At 43.3% G+C, this 19,125-nt stretch overlaps 6 non-coding genes across 6 annotated transcripts; 5 read left to right on the top strand and 1 right to left on the bottom strand.

Annotated features, from left to right (window-relative positions):
* Positions 1-4,250: 4,250 nt before the first annotated feature.
* trnag-ucc (transfer RNA glycine (anticodon UCC)) lies at positions 4,251-4,322 on the bottom strand. The gene has a single exon. It is a non-coding gene; the product is annotated as a tRNA-Gly (tRNA).
* Positions 4,323-4,552: 230 nt separating this feature from the next.
* Positions 4,553-4,625, top strand: trnav-aac (transfer RNA valine (anticodon AAC)). Its single transcript has one exon. It is a non-coding gene; the product is annotated as a tRNA-Val (tRNA).
* Positions 4,626-5,253: 628 nt separating this feature from the next.
* Positions 5,254-5,327, top strand: trnan-guu (transfer RNA asparagine (anticodon GUU)). The gene has a single exon. It is a non-coding gene; the product is annotated as a tRNA-Asn (tRNA).
* A 7,310-nt stretch (positions 5,328-12,637) lies between these two features.
* trnag-gcc (transfer RNA glycine (anticodon GCC)) lies at positions 12,638-12,708 on the top strand. Its single transcript has one exon. It is a non-coding gene; the product is annotated as a tRNA-Gly (tRNA).
* Positions 12,709-12,933: 225 nt separating this feature from the next.
* On the top strand, positions 12,934-13,005 carry trnad-guc (transfer RNA aspartic acid (anticodon GUC)). The gene has a single exon. It is a non-coding gene; the product is annotated as a tRNA-Asp (tRNA).
* A 347-nt stretch (positions 13,006-13,352) lies between these two features.
* Positions 13,353-13,424, top strand: trnad-guc (transfer RNA aspartic acid (anticodon GUC)). The gene has a single exon. It is a non-coding gene; the product is annotated as a tRNA-Asp (tRNA).
* The last annotated feature ends 5,701 nt before the right edge of the window (positions 13,425-19,125 follow it).

The raw sequence follows: 19,125 nt of genomic DNA, 5'->3' as shown, positions 1-19,125 counted from the left end.
ACAGCCAGTGATGTACTAATTAAGTTTGCCTTTGGGATGTAACTGGTATAATGATGTTGTGAGTGACACATAGCTGCTGCTTCAAAGATCAGATTTTTCCTCCCCCATATCACCCACTAAAACACTCACACCGCATCCTGACATACAGCGAGCGAGCGAACCAGCTGCGAAATCTCACGCTAAAGTGTCCTGATCATAGACTGTATATAAAAGAACGGTCCTAATATGAAGCGTGACGATTTTATCGCGAGGGACGTAAACAAATTCCTGGCGCTATTTTTGGATTCCTGACATTTCCTGTTTTTGACATCTTGTATTTTGTTTAATTTTATTTCAGTGCAATTCTCTCATATTCTCCTTTCTCTGCTAACTAGCTTGTCAACTGGAAGCAGGGTGTACTTTCCAACCAATAAGAAGTGTTTAGGGGCAGGACACGGCTGCGAAATGTCGTCCAGATAGAGACCGAGCGAGCAGGTTTTTCAGGGTTGAGCTCATCGTTGGACAGAGCGATGTCACCCGCGGCATGTCAGGACAGGCTGATTGAAAAGTACACATTCTAATCACTTTTTCTCGCTCGTCGCGTCGCTGTATGTCAGGATGTGGTGTCAGGTGGTGCGCATGCAGGGCTTCAGACTACAACTAAATGGTTGCATTTTGGCCCTAAAATTTGAGACAGTGCGAGTAAATTATTCATTTACTCACTAATGTGCGACCAGTACATTTACCGATTTCTGTGATTGACTAATGTGCGAAAAGACATGTCTGTTTCTCTTCTATGATACACATTCTACATCTCAGAGGCGACGTCTTTCCATACACGCGCAGAGCTCCATGTGAAACAATAGGAGAGACCGAGACCGGGCACCGGAGAGCCCGGGCACCGAATACACGCGGCTACGGCGTCCCCTTGGGTTGTGATGGCGTGTCGACACTGAAAGTAATGCGCGCAAAAGATGCTATTTCTGAACGGCCCCATGTACACACACTTTAATCAAGGCGTTGGCCCACCTTGGCCTGTGTGTGTGTAAGTTCTCCGTCGCCCGCGATATTTTGTCTTTTTTTTTATGGTGCCAGTTAGCTCGCTACAAACTTTAAACATCCCATAAAATATGCTTGCACTCTCAGCAGTGGTACTCAGAGGTTGACTCACATTGCAGAACAACGCTGCACAGAGGCTCCCAAACGGAAATGATTATTGATTTCTGAATGATCTTATTTTTGGCATATATAATTTTTTTTTTTTTTTTGATATTTTATTTTGTTTGATGCAAAGGAGGGTTGAATGAAATGTAGATGGTTAAGTTTATTTTGACCTTCAAAATGTACCGTTCATGAACATTCAACAAAACTGACACTATTGTAATAATAATAGTACGCAGCAGTGGTAATATTGTATGTAGAGAATAACTGTGCTGTTACCTGTGAAAAAAGCAGTGATGCAAATGTTGATGCAGCTGGACGACTGATTGGTTTGCCTGTGATTACATTCAATCTGCATCTGTGAAAAATAACATGAATGTGTTTTCTAGAGTGTTTTGGCTGAACCCAGAGAGTGAACGAGAACTCCTAACGATCGATCACCTAAAGGGTGAGTGACCCCCTGAGGACAAGTTATAAGTAGAAGTCCCATGCATAAAGCAATAGTGCAATGCTGCATCAGACAGCAAATTTTGACTACGTCTCTGACGTTTTTCACTGTTGTCTCCAAAGTCTTGAATTCAAGTTGTGTTAGTGTTTGAAAAGTACCAGAAAAGGCTGGGTAAAAGAAATAAAGGGAAAAAAAATTATAGGTTATGATTCGTTGCATTAGTATAGATGGCAGTGTTTCCCACACATTCATTTATTTGTGGCGGCCCGCTACAAAAGAATTACGTCCGCCACGAATAGCTAGATTTCTCTCTTTTTTTTTTTGGCAACACAATCTTTTTTCATTCATCCATCTCTGCATAGCGCTGCTCCGTATTGGCATTCTGTTACACACATACACAGAGAAGCGCGCATGACCCCCCCCCCCCAAAGCTCCCATAATCGAAATCAAATCGTGAGATACCCTTGTTGGAACACCCCTAACTAATATACACACACACATAGAAAACAGTAGTCTTTCTATAGATGTAGATTTTATTGTCCTTTTCAGGATAATTTTTTCCACCTTCCATACAGCCTCGAGAAATCTGTCATTTTACAAACGTGACATCAAAAGGACCACAGGCGTGTATCCTCAACCACAAAGAAAACTCTGCACCCTACATATGTTTCCCACATTTACATATATGCGTTCCCCATGTTTACATTCTTTTCATTTTCTTATTCAGTTCTGTTATGGCATATGGGATGAAGCTTTTCTTGAATTTCATTTTCTTCCAAGCCAGCGTTCTGTACCGTTGGCCAGAGGGAAGGAGTGTGAAGTGTGGGTTGAGTGGGTGACTGGGATCAAGTGCTATGGAGTGCGCTCTGCGTGTAGTGACTGTGCTGTTGAGGTCTGAGAGGTTGGGGGTGGGGAGTCCGACAATCTTGGCAGCTTTGGGTGTGATTTGTGTTGGTTTGTTTCAGTTTGGGAGCTGACAGCATTGTAAAGAAGCATACATGTATTTTATGTTGGTTGAAGTAAAGATGGCTGTGCTTCTCTGTAATGTGGGATAATACATTAGTAAATACAGCACATGCAGTGAGAGGGATGAAGCAGTAGGACGTCTGGGTTCTGTTAACACAGGGATTACCACACGTGCATGCACTCGATGTGTTGAGCAATCTGCCGCGAGGGGGTGTTGTGACATGACATACCTCACTCTAGGGTTGTTCGGTATACCGGTACTAGAGTGGTACCGGGGTACTAACGCATTTAATACGGTACCATACTGCGCTTAGATGGGACCGGTACTTTCATTTTGCGCCGCCGGCAGCGGTGACGTCGCCGCTTGAAGTGCCACATTGTAATTTGAGCCGAGGCGAGTGAGTGAGCGAGTCACAAACGAAGCAAGGTGCTTTTTTTTAAATTACCATTACAGCGCCACCTGTGCCTGTATTTATGTGTGTGTGCGCCGCGCGGGAGAGAGAGAGACGGGCGCTACAGACTCGTTAATTAATGCAAACACTGCTGGTTGATACGTAAGTTTCGTTTTTACCGTGCACCACCACTGGCATGCATAGTCTCTCTCTCTCTCTCTCTCTCTGTGAGTGAGTGAGTGAACACAGCGAGGGAGCGCTACGCGGAGGTCTACGTATGGGAAACAATAGGTGTGTGTGTTTGAGTAACATGAACGTTTTTGTTTCATTCTATAAACTACTGATAACAATTTCTCCCAAAACTTACAACTGGTCAAAATAACAAAAAAAGATGCAGTGTTTTCAGACCTCAAATAATGCAAAGAAAACAAGTTGATATTCATTTTTAAACAGACCACTAATGTTTTAATTTAGGAAGAGTTCAGAATAATATAGATGGACATTTTAATCCTGCAGCAGCAGTGACTGTTTACTGATTTAGTGATTATTTACTGGTACATATGTTATAGTTCTAAGATTTTCTATTAAAATAAAGCCAATAATGACATTTTTTGTGTTCTCTTTTTATTTGGAAAAGTACCGAAAAGTATCGAAAAGTATCGCAAAACATGTTGGTACCGATACCGGTACCAAAATGTTGGTATCGTGACAACACTACCTCACTCCACATTTCAAGTTTGTGCAGGTTATACAGGGTTGTTGAAGTTTCAGCTTTTTACTTGCAAATGTTTTATTACTTACAATAACCATGAGAACCCTTCATGTCATCTAGTCAAGCACTGTAGAGCTCTGTTGCACGTCCTTTTGCACATGCGCACATTGCGATGGCGAAGCTCAAACAATTTTTCGTGTCGTGTAGTCTTATTAGCTGCTGACACCATTACTATCACCTTTTTTTTTCAATCTCCTGTACTGTTTTATTGCCATCACTGCTGTCGCTACCTCCATTTATGCTTATCACAGGTGCTTTGTTGTCATGAATACTGGACAATAGTGGTTTTATTATTTCACTGAAAGGGATGCTATGCAGGATTTGACATTGTTATTTAAAATCACCACTCAGAGGTTCCCTTTGAGAGACGCTGAGGGAAGGAAAGCAGTGGTAGTTGAGTTAATGCTGTTAGAGAAAGAACAAGCCTTGACATTTTTGTTTTAACCATGAAAGTCCTTGCCAAGATCTGTTAATGTGATTGTTGTTTATTGCAGTCAAGAAAGGGTAAAGGTTGACAGATTTGAAAAAGTTATGCGTTGGCCGGGAATCGAACCCGGGTCAACTGCTTGGAAGGCAGCTATGCTAACCACTATACCACCAACGCTCATGCTCACTTGCCTGGGATATTGTAGTAATAATGATGCAATGGTTGGGTGCTGTAGTTAGTGTTTCAGGACATAATATTGCAGTTAATAGAGATTCAGTTCCCAGAATTTCATTGGATCAAAACAGGTGATTTCCAGAAGGTATGTGTGCTACAAGCCTGAGAACAACGATTGTTTGTGGGACCATGAACACTTTGTATGAGGTCCTGGGCATGTGCTCTTCAGCAAGGTTTCCATAGTGTAGTGGTTATCACGTTCGCCTAACACGCGAAAGGTCCCCGGTTCGAAACCGGGTGGAAACATTGAGTTGCATTTTTTTTTTCCCCTTTCCTACGAATTTTTCATATGACCAAGTCCTAGTACTCAGACATTTCTTGAAATGATGCAGTGTTTATGAAAACATTTTAACAACTAGGATTGTTTTCGGAAAGCTTAGTTTCTGTGTGAACAAGGCGTTAGTTAGGGGTCAGAGTACTTTGAGGCTGACCCAATCAGGATTTGCAGCCTTGCTTGAATATAGTGTGGTTTGCTGTTTTCTTGCGGAGGAAGGGTGGAGTTGTCAAGTTGTGTTGGGACTATTATTCTGGGGTTTGGAGAGTGAACAAGGAAGCTTTTCTCCGTATGACGGGGATTTTTAAAGTGAGTGGGGGAAGGGCGGCAGTCAACAGATGGGTCTGGGGTGGGGGTTTCTCTGCTCTTTGCTTGGCCAGTCACATTCTTATGGCAGGGTATGTGGTTAAAATCGCAAAAGATTACAATGTCATGCTTTTAAATTACAGCATAAATCCTTCAACTCCTCCTTGTTTCCTTCTTACTTGCTTCACGAGGGCCTTATTATCAGAAATGTGGGTCATCCTTATTGCATTTTACGAACAGAACGTCAGCCTCACAGACTGATAGGCCACACATCTTTCACTGGGAGGTGTGGCTGTCTCTGTGGCGCAATCGGTTAGCGCGTTCGGCTGTTAACCGAAAGGTTGGTGGTTCGAGCCCACCCAGGGACGCAGCTTGTTTTCCTATTTTTATTACATCAGCACTAGGGAGGGGCATGATTAATCGATGATCGATTATTTATCGTTAAGAATTTTATCAATCACATTAAATTTGTATCGATTTATTTGGCCTATAAGGGATCATGTAGAGGGCAGAGGTTGTTATGAAGAAATAAACCCCGGGTTTTATTTTATCATAACAACCAATAAACTCTATATTATTATTATATATTATTATTATTATTACATGGTTTAAGAGTGAAATAATTAATTAAATACGATGGGGCACGCTTGTGTCGCGGACTCGGTGCAACAGAGATGTGAGCTGACACCGCGGGTCCGCCCGCTCTGATCATGCAGGTTTAGTTTTCAGCAGCGGTGTGGAAGGAGACTCCACTCTCTCTGTAAGTTACAAACTACAAGTCATTTATCTAACATTTAGATACTGCACAATTAGTCCGAAGCTGTTTAACGACGGTTAAAATTAAACTTAAAGCAGAAGTAAGCTGAATGTTTGTGTTAATATAAGTCTTAAATAGTTATATCTTCCGACAGCAATCACTTACGTAGAGTATATGGTCCGAAACACGGGTCTGTCAGTCACTCTGCTCTGCTGTAAGCCGAGGAGAAAACTTCTTGTATACTTCCTTGTATCCTACAACCTTTATCCAATGAGGAGAGAAAACGGCATGAAGGGCTGTGTGTGCAGCCAAGGGATGCGCGTGAATGTGGTAGGGTTGTTCGGTATACAGGTACTGGAGTGGTACCGGGGTACTGACGCATTTAAAACAGTACCATACTGTGCTTAGATGGGACCGGTACTTTCATTTTGCGTCGCCGCGTGAAGTCGCCACAATGTAATTTGAGCCGAGGCGAGCGAGTGAGCCAGCCACAAACGAAGCAAGGGGCTTTTTTTTAATTACCGTTACAGCGCGACCTGTCCATGTGCCTGTGTTTGTGTGTGTATCTCTGTGTGTGCGCCAGCGCACGCGAGAGAGACGGGCCACCACAGACTCGTTAATTAATGCAAACACTGCTGGTTGATAAGTTTCGTTTTTACCGCGCACCACCACTGGCATGGATGCTCTCTCTCTCTCTCTCTCTCTCTCTCTCTCTCTCTCTGTGTGAGCGAGCACAGCGAAGGAGCGCTACGCGGAGATGAATTAATGGAACAATGAACGTTTGTGTTTCATTCTATAAACTACTGATAACAATTTCTCCCAAAAATTACAACTGGTCAAAATAACAAAAAAAGATGCAGTGTTTTCAGACCTCAAATAATGCAAAGAAAACAAGTTGATATTCATTTTTAAACAGACCACCAATGTTTTAATTTAGGAAGAGTTCAGATTAATATAGATGGAAATTTAATCCTGCAGCAGCAGTAACTGTTTACTGATTTACTGATTACTGATGCATAGGTTATAGTTCTAAGATTTTCTATTAAAATAAAGCCAATAATGACATTTTTTGTGTTCTCTTTTTATTTGGAAAAGTACCGAAAAGTATCGAAAAACATGTTGGTACCGATACCGGTACCAAAATGTTGGTATCGTGACAACACTAGAACGTGGTGACGTAGGGACGAGGACCAATAGATCCATGACGAGGACGGGGACTGCTAACACCGTGTCCGAACTGGATGCGACACGAGCCAGCGACAGCTGCTAAATTAATGGTTTCCTATTGTAATGTCCTAACTGGCCGCGAGCGACGCAACGCGACGCTTCGTTTAGAGCCCAACGCCCCGTTTCTATTTCTGTCGCTCGCGTCGCGTTCAGCGTCGGAAATTAGTGGCAGCCACGGGCCATTTGGCCCTCAATTTGACCAAGAATGCCCCCCAAAATCATGATAGTTTTTTCAGAAACAAATAAATTTATATATGTACGTTATCATAATTTAATTTTCATCAATTTACCATCGCATCTCATTATTCTCCTGATGTCGGCTTAATGTAATGTAAACAAGATTGCGCTGATACGCGAGAGTATGTGTGAATGTGACAGCGGGACAGTGCTGCAGCTGCAGCTGCTGTGCTGTGATGGACCTGATCAGACTGGTGGTGGTCCACAGTGAATCAGTCCCAGATCCTCCACCCCCGCAGCCTCCGCAAATAATACATCGACAAGAAGTTAAGTGGCAAATTGCATCTTTTCGTCGGCTTATTTGCGGTTTTTATTTTTTTAATCTTAACGTCACTGCAACATGCGGCTCTCAGTGTTTGTCGTGTTGTGTAGTTAGAGCTGTGTCTCCCTCCTGTTTCACAGGTAGGAGGGACAGTAGCCCACCCAGGGCTGGGTGATAAAACGATCTATAAATTGTGAAATAACTTTTCTTCGATAGAAATATGAGACGTGGTCAATAGGTTTCATTCATCCATGTTTTGGCAGACAATACAAATAACCAATGATATTGAGATTTCCACCGCGCCAAACCAATCATGTGGCTGGAATAGAGCCAGTCAACAGTAACATGTGCATTTGTTTGGGTTGCTGCAGACGTGCACATCAGCTGACACCGCCGGTAAAGAGAGAGAGAGAGAGAGAAAGAGAGAGAGAGAGTTGTCTCGAAAAAAAAAAGTGAAGGAGAACTTGGACAAGTGACTGAAAAGACGCGTGGTGCGCAATGGGGACACCAGGCAGTTGGAGTGGACCGCGGTCACGGTGCGGCCGCTCTGCTGCTCACCTCAGTGTGTGCGACACATAAAGGCTGCTTCAAGGAGACTAGCAGCCTTTTTTTTTAATAGCCTCTTCATTCATCTTGGGCGGGGGGCGGTGCGCCGTCTTATAATGTTACAGAAAACCTTGCATTATGTTTTTTGCTACTCGTGTACCTACACTATAGAGACAACTTGCTGTTGGCTCTATATTTCAAGAAACTTGTTTTCTGTTTAAAAGGCACAATTCACCCATCTTTTAACCGGGTAGTTACGTCTCCAGTCTGTCGAGCGGACGGGCGCACAGCTGATGTGCTTCCATTCCAACAGACGCACGGATTCAGTGTGGACAGAGAGCGTCAGATGTGACGCGATTGTCGGACGCTCACTCGCGTCGCATCCAGTTAGGACACGGTGTAACTCCATCGGCTGACAAAAAGTTAGCCAAAACGACCGGATGGCTTACTTCTGCCTTAAGGTAAATATCCTGCATAGTTTGTTTCTCTTTTCTGTGCTCCTGTGATCAGAGCGCCGCTCCGCGGTGTGTTGGCTACAGAAATAACAATAAAACACAGGCTTTCACATTTTGAAAGTGCTTGTGCCACAGCTGTGCTGTGCTATTGCGGCTTTATACGGGAGAACATGCGGTAGGCTACTGCTGATCCAATGGATTTACCTGAGCCTGGTCACTGTGAGAGGCACTGGGTCGCTTTGAGCTGCGTTCATATCAGGGGTCGCGTTAACCGAATATTTTCTGTCATTCTGTCGTTTTTTTTAAAACAGTGAAGGACAAATCTTAAGGCCATCCGTCATTTTGACATTGCAATTCACACCCATGGCCGTCTGGCTATGTGCATTTGTTTACAATGAAGCAGGCGGATAATCAATAAATGGAGCGGTGGATAACGTTAAACATATGATGTCACAAAGTCACTATACGGTAGGGGTTGCATGACTTCAGATTTTTTAAAGTCGACTTTAATGTTATGAAAGTCGAGTCGACGTCGACTAGTCGCTGATGACGTCATTCATATTTTTCCCATCATAACTATAATCACAGGAGGAGGGAAATACTTTGCAACAATCTGTATTCACTGACAGACAGCTCATGCACAGAAATTAGTCAACAGAACAGCAGCTTTGTAAACAACAAGCTGTAAATCAGTTTGTTTTTTGTAATATACACTCCTATACAAGTGCAAAAGATTAAGTCGTTCTGCCTCGTCACCATCACAGTCCTCCTCAGTCCGTTTCACTCACAGTTTTTGTTTTTCCTGGTTGGTTGCTGCTGTTGTTGGTTGTTGTTGTTGTTGTGCGCGACGTAAAGTGGAGTTTTTTTTTTTTTAATTGCCAGCAGCCGGACACACTGCCCGCGGAAGCTGGCTGGTGTCGCAGGCAGCAGCTTTTCCTGCTCTCTCTGCGCCGGTCAAACATCGACCCGTCTGTAGGCTACTCGATTTTCCACACACACAGGTCTGTCTCTAGCGCTGTATGTATGGATGTGTGTCTTGTGTGCAGACGCAACTGACTAATATTTATAGACGGAAAAGCAAACTTAGCATCATTTATTTTATTTAGAAAACTGACCGGATTCTCTCGCCTTTTCTGTGCCCGACTTCCTGTCTGGTACGATCTCGTTCTATCCAGCTTGACGGCGCTCGTATTTTTTTCATTCAGCGCACTCAGCTGTTGTTTCAAGCCGCTACTCTTGTACTGTCACAAGATCTAGTCGACGTCAAGCTCAAAACGTCATTGTGGAGCAGTAAAGTTGACTAGTCGACTAGTCTGTGCAACCCCTACTATACGGTGAGAATTATTAAAGTAACATTGCGGAGTTTTTCGGCCTTAAAATAATGTTTCCAGACTCATTGCAATGGTAGAAAAATGGTTAATAGGATGAATGGTGCTGCCGCTGCAGCCTGAGCCGGGTCGCGTTGGCTGAAACTGCACTATGTAACTTCCCTGCACGGGTACAAATCACCAATTTCTGACAGCTGAACATTGCGCTACTTTTAAATATGAAGCTTTATTCATTTAAATTAAATAAACTAGAGCAACAAGTTATTTTAAATTGTATTTTATATTGTTTTCATTAGGGATGCACATTTAGATTTTTTTTTCTGACCGATAACCGACGCTCGTTAACCGATTATTAACCGTTAACCGATAAGATTAAGACATTTTTTTTGCCGTTAAAGCCTCTGGAAACCCAAATCCACCAAAGACTCCTAGCTATGTATTTTAGGGTCTTATGTACATATTATTAAACATGTAAAAATAATTAGAAAAAAGTTTCCATCCAAATTCAAAATATTTGCAGAGCAGAGCTCCTCTGACAGCTCCTCTGTGGAGCTGCAGGAGAGCTGCAGGTGAACAGGCTGGAGAGCAGCGACGTCCTCTTTTTTTAATTTTTTTTTTTTTCAGCGCCGTAGTTACAGGTGATTCACATCTATGTCCATGTAGGCTATTGTCTGACCTTCCTTCACTGGGGCTGCTGCTGCACATACTGTCAGTCCTCCTGTATAACTTTTTGCTGGGAAATATGACTGATGGCACGTGAACTCTGCACGTGTCGACACACCCTCATGAGTTGACGACATAAGGAGCTAATAAAATAAATAAATAACCGATAGTATTAATCGGTCAAAGTTCTTGTTATCGGTTAACGGTTAAACGGTTAATCATGTGCATCCCTAGTTTTCATATATTTCACTGATCGAAATTATAGAATACGAGTGTCTGTTTTATTGAGCGTATGTGTGTGCGTCTGAAAATAGTGGGTTTTTTAGGTGCTGTGGCTACAAGCAAATCTCATATTGTCTCTGTACAAAGACAACAAAGACTTATTCAAGATTTGCGTTTGGGCAACACTGAAATATAACAGCCGAAACATCGAAATTGATTTATTCATGGCCACATTAAGTGAAATTATTCTCTTTACCGATTATCCATTGTCCTGCTGTGAGTGGACAACTTCTTTCAGTGGTGACTGACTGTATAAAAAATAAGATATAGGCTATAGTCTAATATGAGCTCCTGACGCTCAGCTCAACTGGTGAGGAGGCGGAGACAACTCTCAGCGGAGACGCTCAGAGAGAAAGTCAACAGCAGCGGAACAAACGCTCCGTTCTGATCCAGCTCCACTGGACTTTCAAAGTAAACGTCACGCCAGCTGTAAATGAGTTAAATAGTGAAACAACGGTGCTTTTATCGCCAGTTTTATGATTAAACTCTGAATATAACCTGGTTGGGACCAGGTTATGAGCTAAGCATAAATTACCATGGTGATCTAGCCAGATTAAAAGAGAGCCACCTTTGTAGTACAGGAGAGCCTGGCTTTAGACTCAACATACCTCGCTGACCCACTAAACTGGCTTCGGAGTACACCTCAGATTCTCTCGTGTTTATTTGTTTGACTTCCTGCCCGGCTTGATGCGGTCGCTCGCGGGCCACGGAGGTGCACGCCGCGGTGCATCTGATGTGAACAACACAGCTGCGGTTCTCGGCTATTCGCGGCGCTTCCTCGCCCAGTGTGTACCCGGCGTGAGCGTTGGTATTTAAAAATCAGATGGCAGAGTGTGAATAGCGCCGTTTGGTTGCTTGGGCAGCTTGGGTTCTTCAGGTGGAGCGCTCCAACAGTTTTATCAGACCAACAGGTCCACTTTGACTGCGATTGGCTCCTAGATGTCCCGTTTTTCAAGGGGGGCGGGGGCAATAGAACGGTAGGGGAAACATTGCATTACTGTATGACTACATCTATTGTGATGCCCCATGCATTCCACAAATTAGCCTAACATTGTTCATTTGTTTACAGACACTTATTTATTTAAGCAGGCTTTTAGTTAATGTGTTAAATTGTTTTATTCGTTATATTTTTATGTTTTTACTGTTGTATTTTATTTTATTGGGAAGCACTTTGTGATTTTTTTCCCATGAAAAGTGCTATATAGATAAACCTTACTTATTTACACAGACACACACACAGACGGACGGAGGGACAGGCAGGCAGGCACGGACGGACGGAAGCGCGCACACACACACTCATCACACTCATCGCTCATTATTAAGCCTTTGAATGTATGTACTTTGTACAATATCTCTCTATGTACAAATATAAATAAAAGATAAAAAGATCCGCAGATGTGCAGTGCTTCATAAAAGAAAGGTCCAGGTGCTTCAGCTGACCTTTGAGAGAGACTTGGCCTGGAAATGTACAACCCAGTGGAAAGACGCTGTTCTTTGAACTTAGGTTTAGTGGCCACACTCGCCGCATACAACTCTTCTAAAGGTAAGCCTTCTTTTAATGTATTTTGCCCGCCATGGCATTGTTCATAACACTTAAAGCTGAGTGGGGTTTTGTCCTGTCTGAATGTATGCTGCATCTGGCTGTGTGGTCTAGTAGCTTCAGTTGTTTCAGTGATGCACAATGGCTGCGTGCGTGTGTGAAAGAGAGATGAGAGGCTGTGAGTCTGTGTGTGAGAGAGACGCCAGTGCACTATGCGGTGCCTATGTGACGTGCTCCTTTGGATGTTTTGATATAACACATGGATTAGTGTGTTGATTGTTTAAAAATCAAGAATGGACGGCAGAAGGGTCAGGGAACCTCCATGCTCTGCATGTATTACTGTTAGTCATTGTCTGAGTCTGGAAGGCCATTTGTGAACAAGCATTGGTGGTTCAGTGGTAGAATTCTCGCCTGCCACGCGGGAGGCCCGGGTTCGATTCCCGGCCAATGCATCATCCTTTTAAAAATGGGATCCTGTCGCAGTTTATTCATGTTGTTTACCAGAGACCTTACATTGAAGAGGAATATGCCGGGGCAGGGCATCCCGAGAGCGCCATTAACAGAATTTTGTATTTGTATTTTAAACACGTAATGCCGTTACATGTAATCTGTTACTCCCCAACCCTGAGTATTGCTGATGAATTCATAGCATCACATGGCTAGCCGGAGGCGTCTATTCCTCGTTAGTATAGTGGTGAGTATCCCCGCCTGTCACGCGGGAGACCGGGGTTCGATTCCCCGACGGGGAGACATTCCTTTTTGTCCTCTGTATTGTATGCTTTTTAAAGCACTGGCAGACACTAACAATTATTTTCTTTAAATCTCAGTACTTGCAATTCTGCCACTGGTGGTCAGACAATGGACTCTATGCGCAGCTCCACTACTTCCTGAACTTAATGCTGCTTCCTTGTTCAGGAAGTAGTGGAGCTGTGCATAGAGTCCACTGGTACAAGCTCCAGTGATGTAGGGGGAGGGCATTAGCAGAGTACACAGAGGACTTGTGAATTTGTGAGAGGGGAAAATCCCATGGGATAAAGCACCATGGAGTGTGCTGCACGCATTTATGGTGTCAAATGACCAAAACTATGTGAACCACTCCTCGTTAGTATAGTGGTGAGTATCCCCGCCTGTCACGCGGGAGACCGGGGTTCGATTCCCCGACGGGGAGAGTTACACTTTTTTGCCCTTACTGTCTGGCTGACATTAAGCACACATTATTCCCTCGATTTTTGCATAACTATTTGCATGGCAATGTCTGATAATAAGCTCTACCTTTGGAAGGGACATACTCCCATGTACGGGATGGCTGTCCTATAATTTTTTTTGTGGCATTACGACAACAGGCTTTATGCACAGCTCGGCCAGCCACGTATAGCCGTAGAGGACTTAATGACCAGAAGTAACCTCTTGCTGTCTTCTCATACGAACACAGGTTTGTTTTGATTTGGTTTTATACAGCTACCATGCACCATAAATAGTAAATGTGTAAATATTTGCTCCCGTGTTGATTTACTTTAATTTACCATTATCACTTTATGATATATATATATGATTATGAGTAACAGAAATTAAAGAAAAAATGTTCAAATTAATAATTTTCTGATATTTTCCAATGTTTCAAACTCACACATTTGCCCCAAAATTATATTTGAACTGTCTATTAATATTAATATTTGAATATTTATGGATAATATTTTGATCATTAAATGCCTCCAGTAAGACCTATATTGGTATCAAAAGAAAGTCGTTATTATGTTCTGTTGTTCTATGTTCTGTCCACCAGAGGGCAGTGTATCATATCAATAGACAGCCAACATTGAGTCAGACCCTTACACATAGGCTTAGACAGGTTGTATCCACTGTTCTTATAAAAAATAAATAAAAAAATAAGCTAGTCAGGCTAAATACTGAAAACACAAATTAAAAAATTAAAAAAAGCCAGTCAGGCTAAGTACTGAAAATACAAAATAAATTAAACCCGCAAGTGGCGATGATTGGGCCCTCGCGACCCCATGCCACCGCGGACCTGAGGCACGCGGCGGCTGTGGCAAGAAGCGAGAAAAAAATGGGCAGGAGCGAAGGAACGCAATGTTTCTTTCATCCACCAGGGGGCGGTAACCAGATGTGGGCAGATGCGTTCAGCAGCGGACCCTCATCACACATGTGACGTTTGGAGCAAATCGGACAATGCATGAAGGAGTTATGACAAGTTCATGTTTGTCCACTAGGGGGCGGTGACCAGATGTGGGTGGGTGCAGTCAGGGGCGGTCCCTCATCAAACACGTGAATTTTGGAGCAAATCGGACACTGCATGAAGGAGTTATGACAAATTGATGGTTCATCCACCAGGGGGCAGTAGGACCAAACGTGGTCTGGTGAGTTCAGGGGCGGACCCTGATCACACATGTGAAGTTCTGAGCAAATCGGACAGTGTTGATGTCAGATATGGCACTTACTGTTTCCACAAGGAGCCGACATGAGTGAGATTGCCTACGAGTTCATTAAAGAAATCAAAAAGCTAAATGTATTGGGGCGTCGCGTGGCGTAGTGGTTAGAGCGGGCGCCCCATGTATAGAGGCACAGTCCTCGCTGCGGTCGGCCCCGGTTCGAGTCTCGCGTCGGGTGCCATTTGCTGCATGTCATCCCCCCTCTCTCTGCCTCCCCGTTTCCTGTCTGTCTCAACTGTACTATCTATAAAGGCATAAATGCCCAAAAAATATACTTTAAAAAAAAAAAAAAGCTAAATGTATTTTCTTGGCGAGGGATCAATAGTCGCCACATGGTCGCCATTACTCGTAGCTTCATGGTGTTCATGATATAGCTTCAACTAGTTCTGCATGTTTTAGAAGTGGAATGAAGTTGATGGGGTCAACTATGTGCCAACAGTACAGTACAGTACAAAAAAATGGTCACTTCCTGTTACCACCGGGGGGTGCTATGAGTTAAGTGGGAACGTAATCGGGCGGTTCAGGGCAGAGCCATCGTCAGGTCCAGCAAGTTTGAAGTTGCTGCCATTAAAGCCCCAGTATGTAGGAATTACCCCCATCTAGTGGTGCGGTTGCATATTGGAACGTATTCTTGATGTTGCATTCACGTGAAATCAGGCAGACGTCAGACAGACAACAGACGCTGCATGTAACAGGATAAACAAGCGTCTATGTGGTCCGCCAGCACGAGGCAAAACAATACAGTCGTTACAATATGTTGTCATGGTGATGTCGTATTGTTTACCTGACCCATGTTTTACCGTCTTTCTCTCATCGAGTAAAATGACATCTGGTTGGTTTGCCGACAGCGTCATTCAGGTGCCTGACTGCACCTGAATGCAACATCAGTGCCTCCGTCCTTCCTCACACTACACAGTGGTGACGGTTTTAACAGGCACTACCTGGAAAACTTTCTCCCCGAGCCGACAGCTCCGGTGAGTTTCCGTGGTTACCTACGGTCACGCTGCCACTGAACGTAAAAAATGGCGATGCAACATGGCAGCCAAGGTTTGGTGCGCCCCCCCTTGCATATTTGTAACGACTTGTAACAACTCATTCTAAGGTACGAGAAAACTTTCATTTTTTATGCGGGTGTGATTCGACTTCAGTGAAATACGTATTTATGAAAGAAATATTTGATTTTTGCTGATAAAAAGCCAAGTAAGTTATATACTGGGGCTTTAAGTATGGGGGCGTGAGAGCTGTTCGAAGTTGGATGGCGAGCTCCAAAACAGTCGCCAAAGTTCATCAAGCCCTAGCAGCCACGCCCTATGACCTACAGACCTGTAGAGCACAGGATAAGGTCACCATGGGGTCTCGATGCTGTGAAAAAAGTCGATCGGGTGGAATCCCTAGGACGAGTTTGTTTAAATATGAGGTGTGGAAATGGCATGAAATAGCAAAAAAATCCAAGAGAACCCGTATGCAGGGACATGGGCACCGCCATTAGCCCAGATCCATACCGGAAGTCACGACCGGAAGTTGCTCTTCTTCATGTGTATCATTTCTATGTAGATAAAAAAAAATAACTCACTCAATGGTCCATAATAAAATATTGTTTTCCAGCGGATATTCAGTTACAACATGATTGAGCTATAAAATATTTTTTTGCATGGATCGTTTATTAAGTTATTGAGTTATTTAAAAAACACGGCTAACGGCTAGCGCCGCTCCTGCTGACAGAAGACCAGGAGAGAGAGAGAGAAAAAATAAATGAAATGTCGTTGGTGGGTGCTTTGGTTAGGGTTAGGCAATGAAGAAAGGAGTTGGTTAAGTTTAGTAAAAAGAGCAGGTAGAGGCTAGACAGGCCAGAGAGAGATGAAGAAGAGCAACTTCCGGTATGGATCAGCTGGGCTAATGGCGGCGCCCATGTCCCTGCACACAGGTCCCTCTCAAAAAATCGCCCAAATTGAACATTCAAATCAAAATGGCAGACTTCCTGTTGGGATTTTACCATGACAATAATAGACTTTTTTTGTGTGTCTTGGCATGTTCTATTAGCATACCAAATTTCATGCATCTATGTCAAACACCTGTGAGGGGCTGAATTTTGTTAATTTTCTAGGGGGCGCTGTTGCCCCGCCCATGTCAAACAACTTCAAAATACGTACATTTTCACCTATGTGTGTACCAAAAATCATGCGTTTTCGAGCATGTTCAAGCTGCCAAACATGCGATTCATTGTTTCTAAGAAGAAGAATAAAAAAACATTTGAAATACAATAGGGCCTTCGCCGACGCTTGTCGTTGCTCGGGCCCTAATAAAGTATCTCTATGTCTATTCAAAACCAGCACACACCCACCAGCCACAGGCCCATTAACAGATGGTTTCACATTCTACCAACCACCCATTAGGCTTGGGCGGTATTACGGTAATACCGTATACTACAGGTGTTTAAAAATAGCAACGGTATCAGTTTCAATACCGTCATGAAAAAATGCAATGCACTTACAGGGTCCGACGTTAAGGTTTTTTCGTACTTGCCCTGTCGGGCAAGTACTTTTCAAATCTACTTGCCCCATCTAAATTCTTACTTGCCCTGCCTAGGTTTTTTTTTCTGGTTGTGTGGTGCATACTTTCGCTCATGACTTATATCTTACTAAAATCCTTCCTGTTGACTATACACAACACTACACAACACTTCTTTCTTCAGAAAGCAGTATTTATTATTATCTATAATTGCATTTAAATGGCAATCATTGCAGACATGTAAAATTAACTGCTATTTCACATTATTTGACCAGTAGCAGTTACACCCTCCATGCCCTATCTGAACAGGTGAGCCACCTGTTTAATGCCCGATCACAGTTGAAATCTTGAACTGAAGGGCCTTTTAATGGCTAAAAACATTAACCTGGACAACATTTTAACAGATAGCTGGCTCCTCCAATCAGATTTTATTCTTTTCATTGCATTCACATGCTGCAGTGGACAATTTAGCTTCAGTATTACTGCAGTATCTAAAAAAATATATATATATATTAGAAAAGACCAATTTAAAAAATAATTTTTAATATGAAAATGTTCATGTCCATCTATATGCTCTCAGTACTTGGTTGGGGCCATTTGACTTGAACTACTGGAAATAGCCTAGACTTTTCCATGTTACTCTAGTTTATTGAGTTGCCCCTGTAAAACTCAAGGATGTGGGACATTGAAACAACAGTGACAGGCAAACAGCCAATCATGTGTGTCAAACTCAATTTAGTTCAGGGGTAACAAACAGCACAATTTGATCTCAAGTAGGCCTAACCAGTAATGCATGATAGCCTATACATATATTTTAAAATTTTTATTTTTCCTCTGTTTTAGTACATTATTAAGATGTTTACAGTTAAAGCAGATATCAGTGGAATGTTTTTGTTAATATAAGTCCTAAATAGTCCTATTTTCCGTCAGCAATCACTTACATGAAGTATTTCAGCCTAAACACGAGTCTCTCCGTCACTCTGCTCTGCTGTAACCCGAGGAGAAAATTTTCCTTGTGGGATACAAGTGTTATCCAATGAGGGGAGAGAACGGCATGAAGGGCTGTGTGTGCAGCCAAGGGATGCGCGTGAATGTGGTGACGTAGCACGAGGACCAATTGATGCCTGACAAGGGCGGGGGCTGCTAACTCATGGTGCGTTCAAGGAAACTCGTACTTTGTGTTTTTCCTTCCTGTGAAGTCATACCAGTTCGATCTGGTACGAGTTCACGGGTCGGAAGTTACGAGTGGCCGTTATAGGGAACTTTCACAGACAACAGGACGGTAAAAACACGAGCTACGGGTTACCTGGAACGCTACCAAGTCGTAGTTGTGACTTGAAGCTGTAACTTACGGTTTCAAAAGCCTGCCTTGAACACAGCATTAGCCGAAACGGCCGTGCCGCTGTTATCTGCTTTAATGAACTATCCTTTTACAAAACATATTATGAATAAATTTCTTGATAAAAATATGTGCAATTTAAAATTTTCACACTTGCTGAGGGCCGGATTTGGCCCGCGGGCCGCATGTTTCACACCCCTGGTTGAAGCGCCGTCTCCACGTGTGTTTATTGACAACAGGATTATAACCTAAAAAGGACACGTTAGCTCGTCGGTATGGTAACTAAACGGTAACAGGTGACTGTTGCTGCGTGCGTCTGCCCCGAGTCTGAAACAGCGGCGGCGTTAATGAAGCAGCGTCAGGCCGCTCACCGTCAGTGAAATGCTCGGTGAAATCGCCGATTAAATACGGCGAGCCGTGAGCGACGTACAGCCTATCTCACCTGGTGGAGCACCCGCTGCAGCGACCCAGCTCGATCCCACCTGACAGTGCCTTTGCTCCGCGTCAACCCCCCCTCTCACTCTCTCCCTCTCCCCCCGTCTCTCTCCAGCTGTCCTTTCAAAATAAATGCATAA

The sequence above is a fragment of the Trachurus japonicus genome, chromosome 17 (genome assembly GCF_045865225.1).
Source record: "Trachurus japonicus isolate A0001 chromosome 17, Traja_1.0".
Lineage (NCBI taxonomy): Eukaryota > Metazoa > Chordata > Actinopteri > Carangiformes > Carangidae > Trachurus > Trachurus japonicus.
This window is presented reverse-complemented; position numbering and strand designations above follow the sequence as displayed.